General features: G+C 31.3%; 1 protein-coding gene across 1 annotated transcript in view; it reads right to left on the bottom strand.

Moving 5' to 3' along the window:
* LOC140049631 (teneurin-3-like) overlaps window positions 1–12,621 on the bottom strand; it is a 124,776-nt gene extending 112,155 nt beyond the window's left edge. The window contains exons 1-2 of the mRNA XM_072094570.1: window positions 12,546–12,621; window positions 9,794–9,854 (exon numbers count right to left, since the gene is read on the bottom strand). The gene's annotated coding sequence lies outside the window, so the exon portion shown is untranslated. The remainder of the gene's footprint in view (window positions 1–9,793; window positions 9,855–12,545) is intronic.
* Window positions 12,622–12,885: the final 264 nt, after the last annotated feature.

Raw genomic sequence — 12,885 nt, 5'->3', positions numbered from 1 at the left:
AACAGGCTAAATGGCATAGATAAAAATAGATTCTTGGAAAAACAAGAACATAATGAAAATAATATACTATCAAAATAAAATTAATATAGTTGCCATGGCTTGATTATATAATACTGCATTAACCTTCTGTTCAGCTGACCTAATTTCTATATCAATAATTGTGGGTTGATATTGAATAATATGTTAAAGAACTGTAAATATAGCATATGGTTTACTAATTTGAAAATTTGGAGCCTGGGTTTGAAATTTGGAGATTGGAGTTGGGATTGTACTGGGATTGCATAACAATGGAATTGTTAGTCATGTCCGAATTTGTCTAAATTAGGGGTGGGGGTAGGGTTAGGGGTGGGGGTAGGGTTAGGGTTAGGGTTACACTCCAGCATATATGGTACTCAAAATAATATCATTACAATGGAACATAACAAGAATACAGTGAGAATGTAAACTAAACCCATGTAGAGGGGGAGTGGGCAGGAGGTCAAATGAATTTCCCCTTTCTCTTCAACAGCACAAATATTGCTATAAACTACATGACGATTTTTGTTAGTTGGCAACATTTTGAAACCCTTTAAAAAACTGTAATAAAAAAAAATTATAAAAAAATTGCTTGTTGTATTACAATTGTCATTTCTTTATATTACTAATACTTTATGATTCATCATACAAAATAATATTTAGAGAAATCTACAAAATATCATTTGTTGGAAAACACTTGCTCAGAGACACATGCATTAAATTTCTCATCTGACACTCATTACATGCAAACACTATTACCATGCATTCAACTAATGATATTCCAACATGCAGAATATATTTATGATTCTTCGTCCGCGCTGCCCTAATGAAACGGGTCGTTAAAGCTCAAGCATTTATCTATGTTTCGCCATTGAATATCTATAGACTTGATATATTGGCCCATTGTCACGAGATCAAAGAATGCGAAAGGACTTTTCTATAAGTAATCTGTTCAACTGACTATTAGAGACAAAACGTGAAAATCTGTTAGCTGCTCCCAGAATGTCAGAGACATTTTTTAAATGTGTTTTAAAGCACTATCTACGTGGTTAGTGACCTGACAAAATATTAAAATTAATCGCTTCAGTTATTATGTTAATCAAAATATGGCATTTAGTGCATTATAGTTAATTTACAGTAATTATAAAGTATTATATGGCTTATATTCACTCAGTAAATTGAAATCAATTTTATGTCTAAAACATTAGATTTAGAATGTTATTACTTATCAATTAATTTCTTAAAATGCTCATATTCAATAAAGATTAATGATCAGGATTATAATCAATATTGTATATATTTTGTATTCTATATTCAAATTTGATAATACTGGTAAAATTGAAAAAATTCATCTCCTTCCCAAAATATTTTTGAAACCAAATTTTTGTTTTTAGTGAAGGTGAAGATAAACGTAATACTGTAATAATAATTACAAAGATAATTGAATGAGTTTATTATTGATGATGATTTTGACAAGTATGATGTTGATGATGATGCCGATGATGATAAGCATCATATTAATGTTGAAGATGAGTGATAATAATAATGGTGATAAAGATAATGATATTGACAAAGATAAAAATAATAATAATGGTGATAAAGATGATAATGATGATGATGATATTGATGAACATGATAATAATAATGGTGATAAAGATGATACAGATGATGATGATACTGATGAAGATGAACATGATAATAATGGTGATAAAAATGATGATGATCATATTGATGAAGATGAACATGATAATAATAATAATAGTGATAAAGATGATATTGATGAAGATGATGATGATGATATTGATGAAGATGATAATAATAATAATGGTGATAAAGATGATGATATTGATTGAAGATGAGTATGATAATAATAATGGTGATAAAGATGATGATGATATTGATGAAGATGAATATGATGATAATAATGGTGATAAAGATGAGGATTGATAAAGATAAATATGATAATGATTACATTGATAAAAATGACAATAATGATTACAATGGTGATGATACTGCCATTCAAAATATTTTGCATAATATTCGCAGGTTTTAATTTTACAAAAAAACACATACAGTAGTTTCTGATTGATTTTAGCTATACCCATTGAGGGCAGTATGCAAATAAAATAAATATTTGATTGATTTCTACAATAATGTGTAAAACTATTAATGACATACAGATATCAAATATGTTATATAATATAAGTGTATATTTTTTTTAACGCAAAAAAACCGTTTTCTAACACTGTAAACATGGCTGTCCGGCACATTTGCATAAAGCATGCTGTGGTACTTAATTGAACGCAAAAACCCTATTATTAGTTGATCAACATAACCTTCTCATAATTAAAGTCCTAACTATCTTAATTAGTAAATTTCATTTCCTAAATATAATTAACTGTAATAAATTGCTTTTAATAAGCATTTTGACACCTTTTAATTAACACATCCCATTTGAAAGTAATTTAATTAAAATGTGTGGAACATTGTTGTACACATTTATTCATGTTGTTATCTTTAAAAATGTTTAATCGGAATTAATTTTTTTCAATTTCAAACAACAGATAAAAAAAGAAATATAGTTAATAAAAAATGTCAATAACTTCTAATTCTTGAGTTTAAAAAAAATTTAATCACAAATGCACAACTCACAAATTAAATATATAAATTAGTTTAAATCTGAAAGAAAACTCAGAAGGTATATACAATAACGTTCTATAATTTCAAAGTTCTACTCTTACAAAATGTATAACGTATCGATCGTTATCACACGTATATCTAAACGCGGAAACCGGTGTCATTATCAGCACATATCCCTTTACCTGTAGACTCGTACATTATGAAAATCTCATTTAAAAAGAATAATTTTGTTTCATACGTAAATGTGCATATGTGTGAACAATTAGGAAAATGGACAGGTTGTTTAAGTGAAATAGTTTGAGATCATTTTTTGAGAGAAAATTGCAAAAACATAAAAAATAGACAATTTCAACTACTTAAAGCAAGGTAGATTTACACATAAACAGTTAAAATATAATATATATTCCATGGGGGATGGATTTAAAGTGAGAAAAGAGGTGTTTTGAGGCTGTGGGGGAAGAGGGTAGGGGGGAGAATGGTGAGTGGTTAAATCATGCTTATGATCTATATTTTCAAAGGTATGGTTAAGGTAGGCACTGGACGAGAGATGCCCTTGGTCAATTTTGGGACCAGCCAAAGGTGTTTTAAACAGTCCTAGCTTAGTCATCATTCGGATGAATGTAAGACTAATTGACATTATCGTTTACGACAGAAGTCGGCCATATATATATAATTTTTCAAAACCAACACTTTTACGCAAACTGAGAGAGACTTCAGTCGGTACTTTTAGTTGGGAAAAATTTATCACCAACCGATTTATTAGCAAGAAAGAAATAAAACATGGCATCACTACAGTGTTCAAAATATTATTTCAAACAATGTCAATTTCAATTCCGCCTACGACATAATATGGTAACCTATATACCTGGTAAACAATATAAATTGTCAGTGCAATGTGCTATACTGAAAACTTTAACTTAAAAACTTTAATGTGTACTGAATTGAATTCTTCTTAAATATAATGTTTACTTATATTTCAATACTAAAGACTATAAGAACAAATGCAATGTTTAAGTATTTTATATCAAACAAAAATTAAGGATGGTAAACAATAAATGAAAAAAATATATTTTTAATATAATTTTTTTTCTTTTAATTTACTGAGTATACTGTATTTGTATTATAATGATATGTAAATGATTTTTTATATCAAACTTATGTTATATATAAAAACAATATAGATTTTCTGTGAAAATGATTTTTATTTTAAAAGAAAATATTCAAAATATTTATTTTATTTTGGAACACTACATCTGAAGCTACAGTAAAAAGGACATGTTTATATAAAAAAAAATAGTTGTGATAAACGTGTAGAACTTGTTTAAATATGTTATTCTTAATTGAACAATTAGGTAGGCTGCCCCGCTTAGAAATAAAACGCATAATTCTCAAGTATTTGTAATTTAGTTTCTGTCATACGTATGGTCGGTTATGATCGTTGATTTTCCCATTTTACATACTCCATCACCGCAGGCCGACTTTTAATAAGAATCTGTATAAAGGAGGGACTTGCATTGCAATTGCGGCTCAATTCAGTAATAATTTAAAAGGACTCTTGAGTCACAAATGCTGATGTGCTGTATTTTCTGACATAGTTTAAAGCGTGATGATGACAGTATTGTCTGCCATTACGCAAGAAATACTTAGTAGATGCTCAATAAATCCATCAATGGTTTGTACATTGAGTACACACTGGATATTATACAATTTATCAATGAAAATATAATCCTTCTTTTATACTACAAAATATAACCATTCATTTTTATTTATATTTACCATTGTATAGAATATTTTATAATCCTATCCATATTCATTTCATATTGTCATGTTTTTCGTAAATGTAATAAATGTATTTTAGAAATAACACTAATGGTTGTTAGGAATCTCTCCCCACAAAAATTTAACATTACAAAATAACCTTTTTCGATTTGCATCCTCATTTTGGTAATCTTTCTCAACCTCTTTCTCATCCATCCTCCTCAAATCTAACACATCCTTATCTTCATTTTGGCTATCTTTCTCAACCTCCTTCTCAACAACCTCTTTCTCATCCTCTTTCTCATCCATCGTCCTCAAATCTAACACATCCTCATCCTCCTTTTGGTAATCTTTCTCAAACCTTTTTCTCTTCCATTCTCCTTAAATCTAACACATTGTCATCCTTATTTTGGTCATCTTTCTTAACCTCTTTCTCATCCATCCTCCTCAAATCTAACACATCCTCATTTTGATAATCTTTCTTAACCTCTTTCTCATCCATCCTCCTCAAATCTAACACATCCTCATCCTCCTTTTGGTAATCTTTCTCAAACCTTTTTCTCTTCCATTCTCCTCAAATCTAACACATTGTCATCCTTATTTTGGTCATCTTTCTTAACCTCTTTCTCATCCATCCTCCTCAAATCTAACACATCCTCATTTTGGTAATCTTTCTTAACCTCTTTCTCATCCATCCTCCTCAAATCTAACACATCCTCATCCTCCTTTTGGTAATCTTTCTCAAACCTTTTTCTCTTCCATTCTCCTCAAATCTAACACATTGTCATCCTTATTTTGGTCATCTTTCTTAACCTCTTTCTCATCCATCCTCCTCAAATGTAACACATCCTCTTCCTCATTTTGGTCATCTTTCTTAACCTCTTTCTCATCCATCCTCCTCAAATCTAACACATCCTCTTCCTCATTTTGGTAATCTTTCTTAACCTCTTTCTCATCCATCCTCCTCAAATCTAACACATCCTCTTCCTCATTTTGGTAATCTTTCTTAACCTCTTTCTCATCCATCCTCCTCAAATCTAACACATCCTCTTCCTCATTTTGGTAATCTTTCTTAACCTCTTTCTCATCCATCCTCCTCAAATCTAACACATCCTCTTCCTCATTTTGGTCATCTTTCTTAACCTCTTTCTCATCCATCCTCCTCAAATCTAACACATCCTCTTCCTCATTTTGGTAATCTTTCTTAACCTCTTTCTCATCCATCCTCCTCAAATCTAACACATCCTCTTCCTCATTTTGGTCATCTTTCTTAACCTCTTTCTCATCCATCCTCCTCAAATCTAACACATCCTCTTCTTCATTTTGGTCATCTTTCTTAACCTCTTTCTCATCCATCCTCCTCAAATCTAACACATCCTCTTCCTCATTTTGGTAATCTTTCTTAACCTCTTTCTCATCCATCCTCCTCAAATCTAACACATCCTCTTCCTCATTTTGGTCATCTTTCTTAACCTCTTTCTCATCCATCCTCCTCAAATCTAACACATCCTCTTCCTCATTTTGGTAATCTTTCTTAACCTCTTTCTCATCCATCCTCCTCAAATCTAACACATCCTCTTCCTCATTTTGGTCATCTTTCTTAACCTCTTTCTCATCCATCCTCCTCAAATCTAACACATCCTCTTCCTCATTTTGGTAATCTTTCTTAACCTCTTTCTCATCCATCCTCCTCAAATCTAACACATCCTCTTCCTCATTTTGGTCATCTTTCTTAACCTCTTTCTCATCCATCCTCCTCAAATCTAACACATCCTCTTCCTCATTTTGGTCATCTTTCTTAACCTCTTTCTCATCCATCCTCCTCAAATCTAACACATCCTCTTCCTCATTTTGGTCATCTTTCTTAACCTCTTTCTCATCCATCCTCCTCAAATCTAACACATCCTCTTCTTCATTTTGGTCATCTTTCTTAACTATTTCTCAATCACATTCATTCTACGGTTTTTCCTCAATCTGTAACATATTCTGAATGATTAAAACCAGTAACTCTACTTGACCTCTTGGCACTTCAACATTTTGATAGATGGCACAAAGAAACACCTCCTCTGTCAACTACAACATTTAGATTTGAAACGATAAATAAATGAATAAAAATTAAGTTAGGTTAAGTTAAGAAAGTGTGCATTCTTTACATTTATCATGTAAATTGACTACAAATTAAGTTTTAAAATTACATTATGAAAATGTTAATTATCAACATTATCATGATTAATGGATGATTATAATTAGTTAAGATATATTAAGTTTAGTTTAGATGTTTTTGTGACCTAGTCTATTATTTGTGGTCATTATAAATGCAAAATATTGCATGGTCATCTGGACTGAATTGTTTTTTTTAAACAGAGATGTTTCGCGACCTATTTAAAAAATATTACAGTAATTTTTCACTGTAAGTTTGGGTGAACATCCACAGAACACCTACCAGATGTTCTATCTGTGTTCGCTTCAGCACCACTTCAACAATCAGTTACGGTCATGATATAGGTTTATTATCTAAAAAAACTGTCCAATGTTGTCAATAGATCCTCATATGGCGGCACTGTAGGCTCAGCGGTTCTGGTTAAAGCTCACACTTGACAGATAATTAGGGTTGCGAGGTTAAGACCCACCCTGGATGATTTCTCAAAATATTTGCCAATGCAGTTTATTGCAAAGCCTTTTTCTACCCAGGTATATAAGTAGGTAAAGGAGAAATATGAAAGCCAATACATTGATAGCACCTGTAACATTATGAGACAACACCACAGGGAGTTGAGTATGTATTGGTGGGCTTAGGCATAGTAATGAACGTAACTACTAAAGAAATTGAAAACAAAACCATATGATGAGCAAAACAGCAAACAATACAATTTAATTTAATGTGTATGAGATGCATTCATCACACACAACAGGCCCGTAGCCAGAATGCATCAGAGAGGTGGTTTTCTTGACACTAATTATTTTGCGAGCGCAGGGAGCAACTGTAGGCTTGGGGCCGCCAAGGGCCTCCGTTGGGGTCCAGGGGACTGGCGTTAACGATTCGACTTTTTATTTCTTAGGTATCCGTGACTGGAACAGGCTCCCCAATTCACTCAAATCAATACAAAATAATGCAACTTCAAAATAAAACTTAAAGAATATTTTAATAATAAACAGCTTGGAATATCAGTTTAATTAAGTTATTTTTTAATATTGTTTTTTGATGTTATCTTGTCTTATATGTATTTTCTTGTTTTTCCATTTTTACTGCGTCCAACTTAATGATATATTGTACTAGGCCCAACCACTCACTTTTTCAGTTAATACGGATTGGACCCCATTGGAAATAAGTTTACTTTTTATTTGTCGACTTAATGGGTTATCCTGGTATTCTTTTTGTACATTGTATATTTTAACTTTTGTGTATGAATATCGAATAAAATCAATCAATCAACCAGGAACCGAAGGCCCTTCGAAGCTTGGTCTCAGAGCAATTTCGATTGTTTTAATCAGCTTACAGACACATTTTTTACCTACTAAAATCTGAGTTTCGCAGAGAAATTATATAGTACACTACAGTATTATAGAAATTAGTAGTCAATAGAAGTAAAATGACCAAAAAATCTGCTATAATTGATAATTAATTGCAGGATTTTGTAAGTGGGGCCTTTGTTTTTCAAGGGGGTAAGAGGGGCGTTCGCTGGTAAAAGGGGGTTTCGCCCGAACCCCCCAAAAACCCCTGACTACGGGCCTGGACAACATAATTACTTATTACTAAAACAGTCATGTTCGATATTATTCCTCATGGATCTCATATCTAATGTATTCCACTCACACATACAATATGGGAAGCAATTACATACTAAATGTATGAAATATGCTGAACACAACTGAATGAAATGATGGAAATGTGTTTTTAAATTATACATGCCTTATAATTAAATAAATGTCATATTTTCATTCTTAAACTTTAACAGTTCATGCCCGAAATACTACAAATATGTAAACAAAGTAGGCTAGTGCATGCCTGTGACAATCCACACCTCTTCTCTACAAACATCTTCCCATCCTCTGTGATATCGATAAAAGCTTCTTGCAAACATGTCTGTATTCTAATTCTTTTTATTTGTTGTCTTAACTTTTTCTTCCCAACTTTAATGCAGCTGTCATTTTAATTTCTTTAAGTAAACTAATTGTCTAATTACAGTACCTTGTTCTTCCTGTTACATTGTAGTAGGCTACAGTGCTAGCCGTTATAGTAGCTTGCATTAATAAAACATTTTGCCAGAAATATATTAAAAGCAGTAGCAAAATTAAATATACACAAAAGTTTTTGTGAAGAACATTCAATGAAGAGATTAACCTCCCAATGAGTCAATTAAGCACCCTGCCAACATCTCACATCTCCCAACACTCCACACAGGAATTAAACCAGTAACCTCAGAGCGACAAACCATGCCCCAACATGAGAATACCATTTGAAATAAGCACTGGTCCTGATTATGATTAACCCTCTCTCGAGATTCACACTGACCTCAATTCATTGTTCAGTTCATGTAAATCGTCTTTAAGTTATTTTTTAAATTAAAAATCTGGACATTTAATGGAAATTAGACAAGACAAGCGAGTCTGCTCTGAAAAATGAAAAGTTTTCAGATAAAAACCACATTTAATAGTAGCCATCTTAAAGTATTTGTTTAAAAATTAAATCCATGTTTTGATACACAGCGGGCATTAGAGTGCAGAAAAGAAACCCTAAGGTACAATACTGGAGCAAACCGTAACCTACCTAATTTGACTTGTTCTCAAATCAATTTCTGAATTCTATAATTGAATATGCCACCGTTTGATACATTCAATGAACTTTTCAGGTGTTCAAAAGCATTGAAACAGGGCATATGTAATGTTTAGGTATATAGACAAATATAATATCCAGATGAACATCCTTGGTTGTATGTTTTACATACACTTCTTGTATCATGATACAATATCGGTACATAATAAGTTGGTTTACAACAGGAATCTAGTGCAGCCATGCAAAGAACTTTTCAGGTGTTTCAATGTGTATTATTGCTAAACTTTGTCCAGAGAAGCGTTGAACTAATTGCTAAAGTAGCTGACTAAATTAGAGTTAGGTAATAAGCTAATTTGAATACACCAACCAGAAACTTTTCCACTTTATAATATAATATATAAATTTACAGGCATAGAGTAAACTGACATATATATTGGATATTTTCTACATATTGGAAATAAGATGAGATAAAAATCTGTGATAACGAAAAAATAGCAGACCAAAAGTTACAAATGTATATATTAACCAGTACTTTCTGCAGAATGGATATGTATACTGCATTTGCTAACCAATGACTTGGATATATATAATTAAACTTTTACTTACCAATGGCACATCTCAATCAGTCATTGTTTTCTACATTAAGAATTCTCAGCATTTTAAAAACCTATATAGAAAAATGAACAAACAAGTTTCTAAAAACAGATATATATACATACACAAATTACAGTATTTCAAAGAAGCAGTAGCTGTTTGTGAACTCTAGCTGATTACTATTTATTTATTCAAACAGCTACAGTGAGAATAGTAGAAATCTTAAATCATCAGGAATTCAATCAATTTAAATGTATATTTACGTATTACAAAATCAAATTACATGCAAATGTAATAGGTATACTTCAATGGCGCCTATACAGTTTATATAAAAGGTTTACGCTATGGATACGGTAGGCTAGACTTTAGGCTAATTCTATTTATACTTATCAAAATGGATATAGAACATTTATCGGTAATGCAAAGAATTATGAATCAATATATGGTGATTTGTAGTAGAGACGCTGTAAATGCAGAAAACATTTAGATGCTTCCTGTGCATTATGAAATTACAGTTGTTCTTACATCTGTGTCAAAATCTTTCTTAAACAAACTATCCCGGTGGTATCCATCATTTACAGCCACCAACAAAATCGGCCGAATGTTATTTGTTCAGTGGAAGAGAGTATTAGTAGGTTTGTTTAGCTTCTTTAGGAGCTTAGGTTCAGTTTAATTAGGAGTTAGTTGCTTCTAGAGGCAATGTGGATATATTTGGCTTTTAAAAACATGCAGACCATCACTAGTAGGTATAAACAATGCAAACCCATTCCAATATCTCAAACATCACATTGGTAGAAGAGATACATGAAATGCTCTGTAATACCTCTAAATGTGGTAATAGATATTTTTTGAATGAGCTCTAATTGTAAAATAAAGAATTTTATTAATTGTGTGATTTTTTAGTGTAATGTTATCCTATTATTGAATATTTAAGTTGTAATTGATACAATCATATGGAATAGATATTATGAATTATGTTTTTAAATTTACTGTTGAATCCATTGTCATCACATTATCGTGTTACTTAGTTTGGCGCCAGAATTTAGTACAAATTATATTAAGTCTGGTTCTCTCGGATTAATAACATTCATTGTTATCTTGTTTATTTGTTCTACTTCTTCTATCTCTTTTTTATTAGGTACTCTAAATGATAATACTTTTTTTGCCAACAAATGTATCTATGAGGCACATAAAGGAGATCTAATTGTACTGTCATTTCCTATACAATTCATACATGGCTAAAATCACTGTATCTTCATAATTCTAACTTAAAGGGTGGCTCCGGTTTTAAAATTTCTATTGCTTATTGTAACATATAAACCTTAGCAACAACATTGATAACAACCCCACTTACTTTTTAAATAGTTGTAACGCACAACATGAAATTAATACTTCTAATGAAGATTTGAGTTACTCGCACAAACAAAATATTGAAAAGAAACAAGTAAAACCTAATCAACAAATAGGCAATATATTTATAGAAAATAAGAGTGATTTCCAATCTCTTTTTTCCAATTTTTTAATGAATTAATTTTCAGTATATCACTGGGTGGTTTTGAGTTTCTGATTCCTGTCAAATTTATATTTCAATATTTAATCAATATTAAAAAGGATAAATACATTTGCTAGAAATGTATGTGCCATAAGAGTTTTCAAATTAGGTGACTCGGGCATAAAAATAATTGGTTTGGGTCATAATGTTACGACCTGCAAGTATGATCTATGTTGTACAGACCTCTAATTGATGACTATTATTCAAATCGTGACAGTTTCTAAATATAAATCACAAAAGAAAACAAGTATTCGCATGCTAATACAAATTACATTATCGCATGGCTAACAGGCCAACGAAGTTAACACAGAAATCGCTTTAAATCGCAATGAATAACGCATAATTGTTGCATTTCAAATTAACAACGGAAGTTAGTTTTGAGAATTTCATGGGTGCAGCATTTAGCAATCTCATAGGATAGACTCTGACAGGTATAAACTAAGTCGTGGAAAATGTAATGAGCTGTAGAAAGCATTAAGTGCTTGGTACAAGCCCGTATCATTATTAAGAGTGTTGAGTCAAATATACTAATATACCTATGTGATTTCATTTAAGCCAAATATAAAAATATATTTAAAAAAACTTTTAAATGTGAAACCAGAAGAGAGTATAAACAGAAAGTTTTGACAAAATATCACCAATGTGAATAACTATCGTGAAGTTACATCTGCTATTTGCGCTTTTTCCCATGTATAATCATCCAAGAGACGCCTTAAAGAGAAACTACATGGTGTCTAGGTGACACAGTCTGAGACTATAACTGTTGCACTCTATCACATACACTCTTCCTGTAGTTGTACGTGGGTTGAGGCAAAATGGTTTTTTTTAAATGTTTTTTGGAGGTTTATATTTTGCAAGATATACTAGTAATTGAATTATTTTATCACGATTATATGAAAGAAGTTAACTTTCTGTAAATTTTCATTTTTTGCAGGTTTGAATTTATGTATTTGGAAAGAAGATTACACTTACTGCTGAATGGTGGGTGGACAGATAAGCCTATCAGAAGTTTTTAGCATTCTAATGTCAAATGTCTACGAATCCAATCATGAGACTGGAAGATTAAACACTCATAGTAAAATTTAAAAAAAATTTTTTATATTTTGTTGAAGCTTGGTGATTAAGATTCTTGGCTATCGATCTCTGAATTTTTTCTAATGACAAAACAACTCCTCTCTCAATGTTTTAGATTTTAAAATGAGCTTACTATACCTTCTTAATTAAAATCAAGAAAAGACGGCCGATTCACTTGTGTACTTCACATTTTGGGATTCCTTGCAGAGAAATTGTTAGCAGAAAATATAGCATTATCTATGTAAAAAAAAAATATTTCTTTAAATATAATTGTTTATAGTAAGCAATTATATTATAACTTCTCTAAGGCACTATTTACAAAATAATACCCCCTTTTTCTTATCTTATTATCTATTACATTATAGGGCAACACTATTTCTAAAGTTGCCCTGTTCCATTTCTTCTCAGCTCTTACAATGTTACTTTATTTTTTCATACATGCATGAACAAAATAAATATCAATGATGTGACCAGAACG

This window comes from Antedon mediterranea, chromosome 5 (genome assembly GCF_964355755.1).
Source record: "Antedon mediterranea chromosome 5, ecAntMedi1.1, whole genome shotgun sequence".
NCBI lineage: Eukaryota > Metazoa > Echinodermata > Crinoidea > Comatulida > Antedonidae > Antedon > Antedon mediterranea.
The sequence above is the reverse complement of the archived record's forward strand: the minus strand, read 5'-3'. Positions and strand labels throughout refer to the sequence as shown.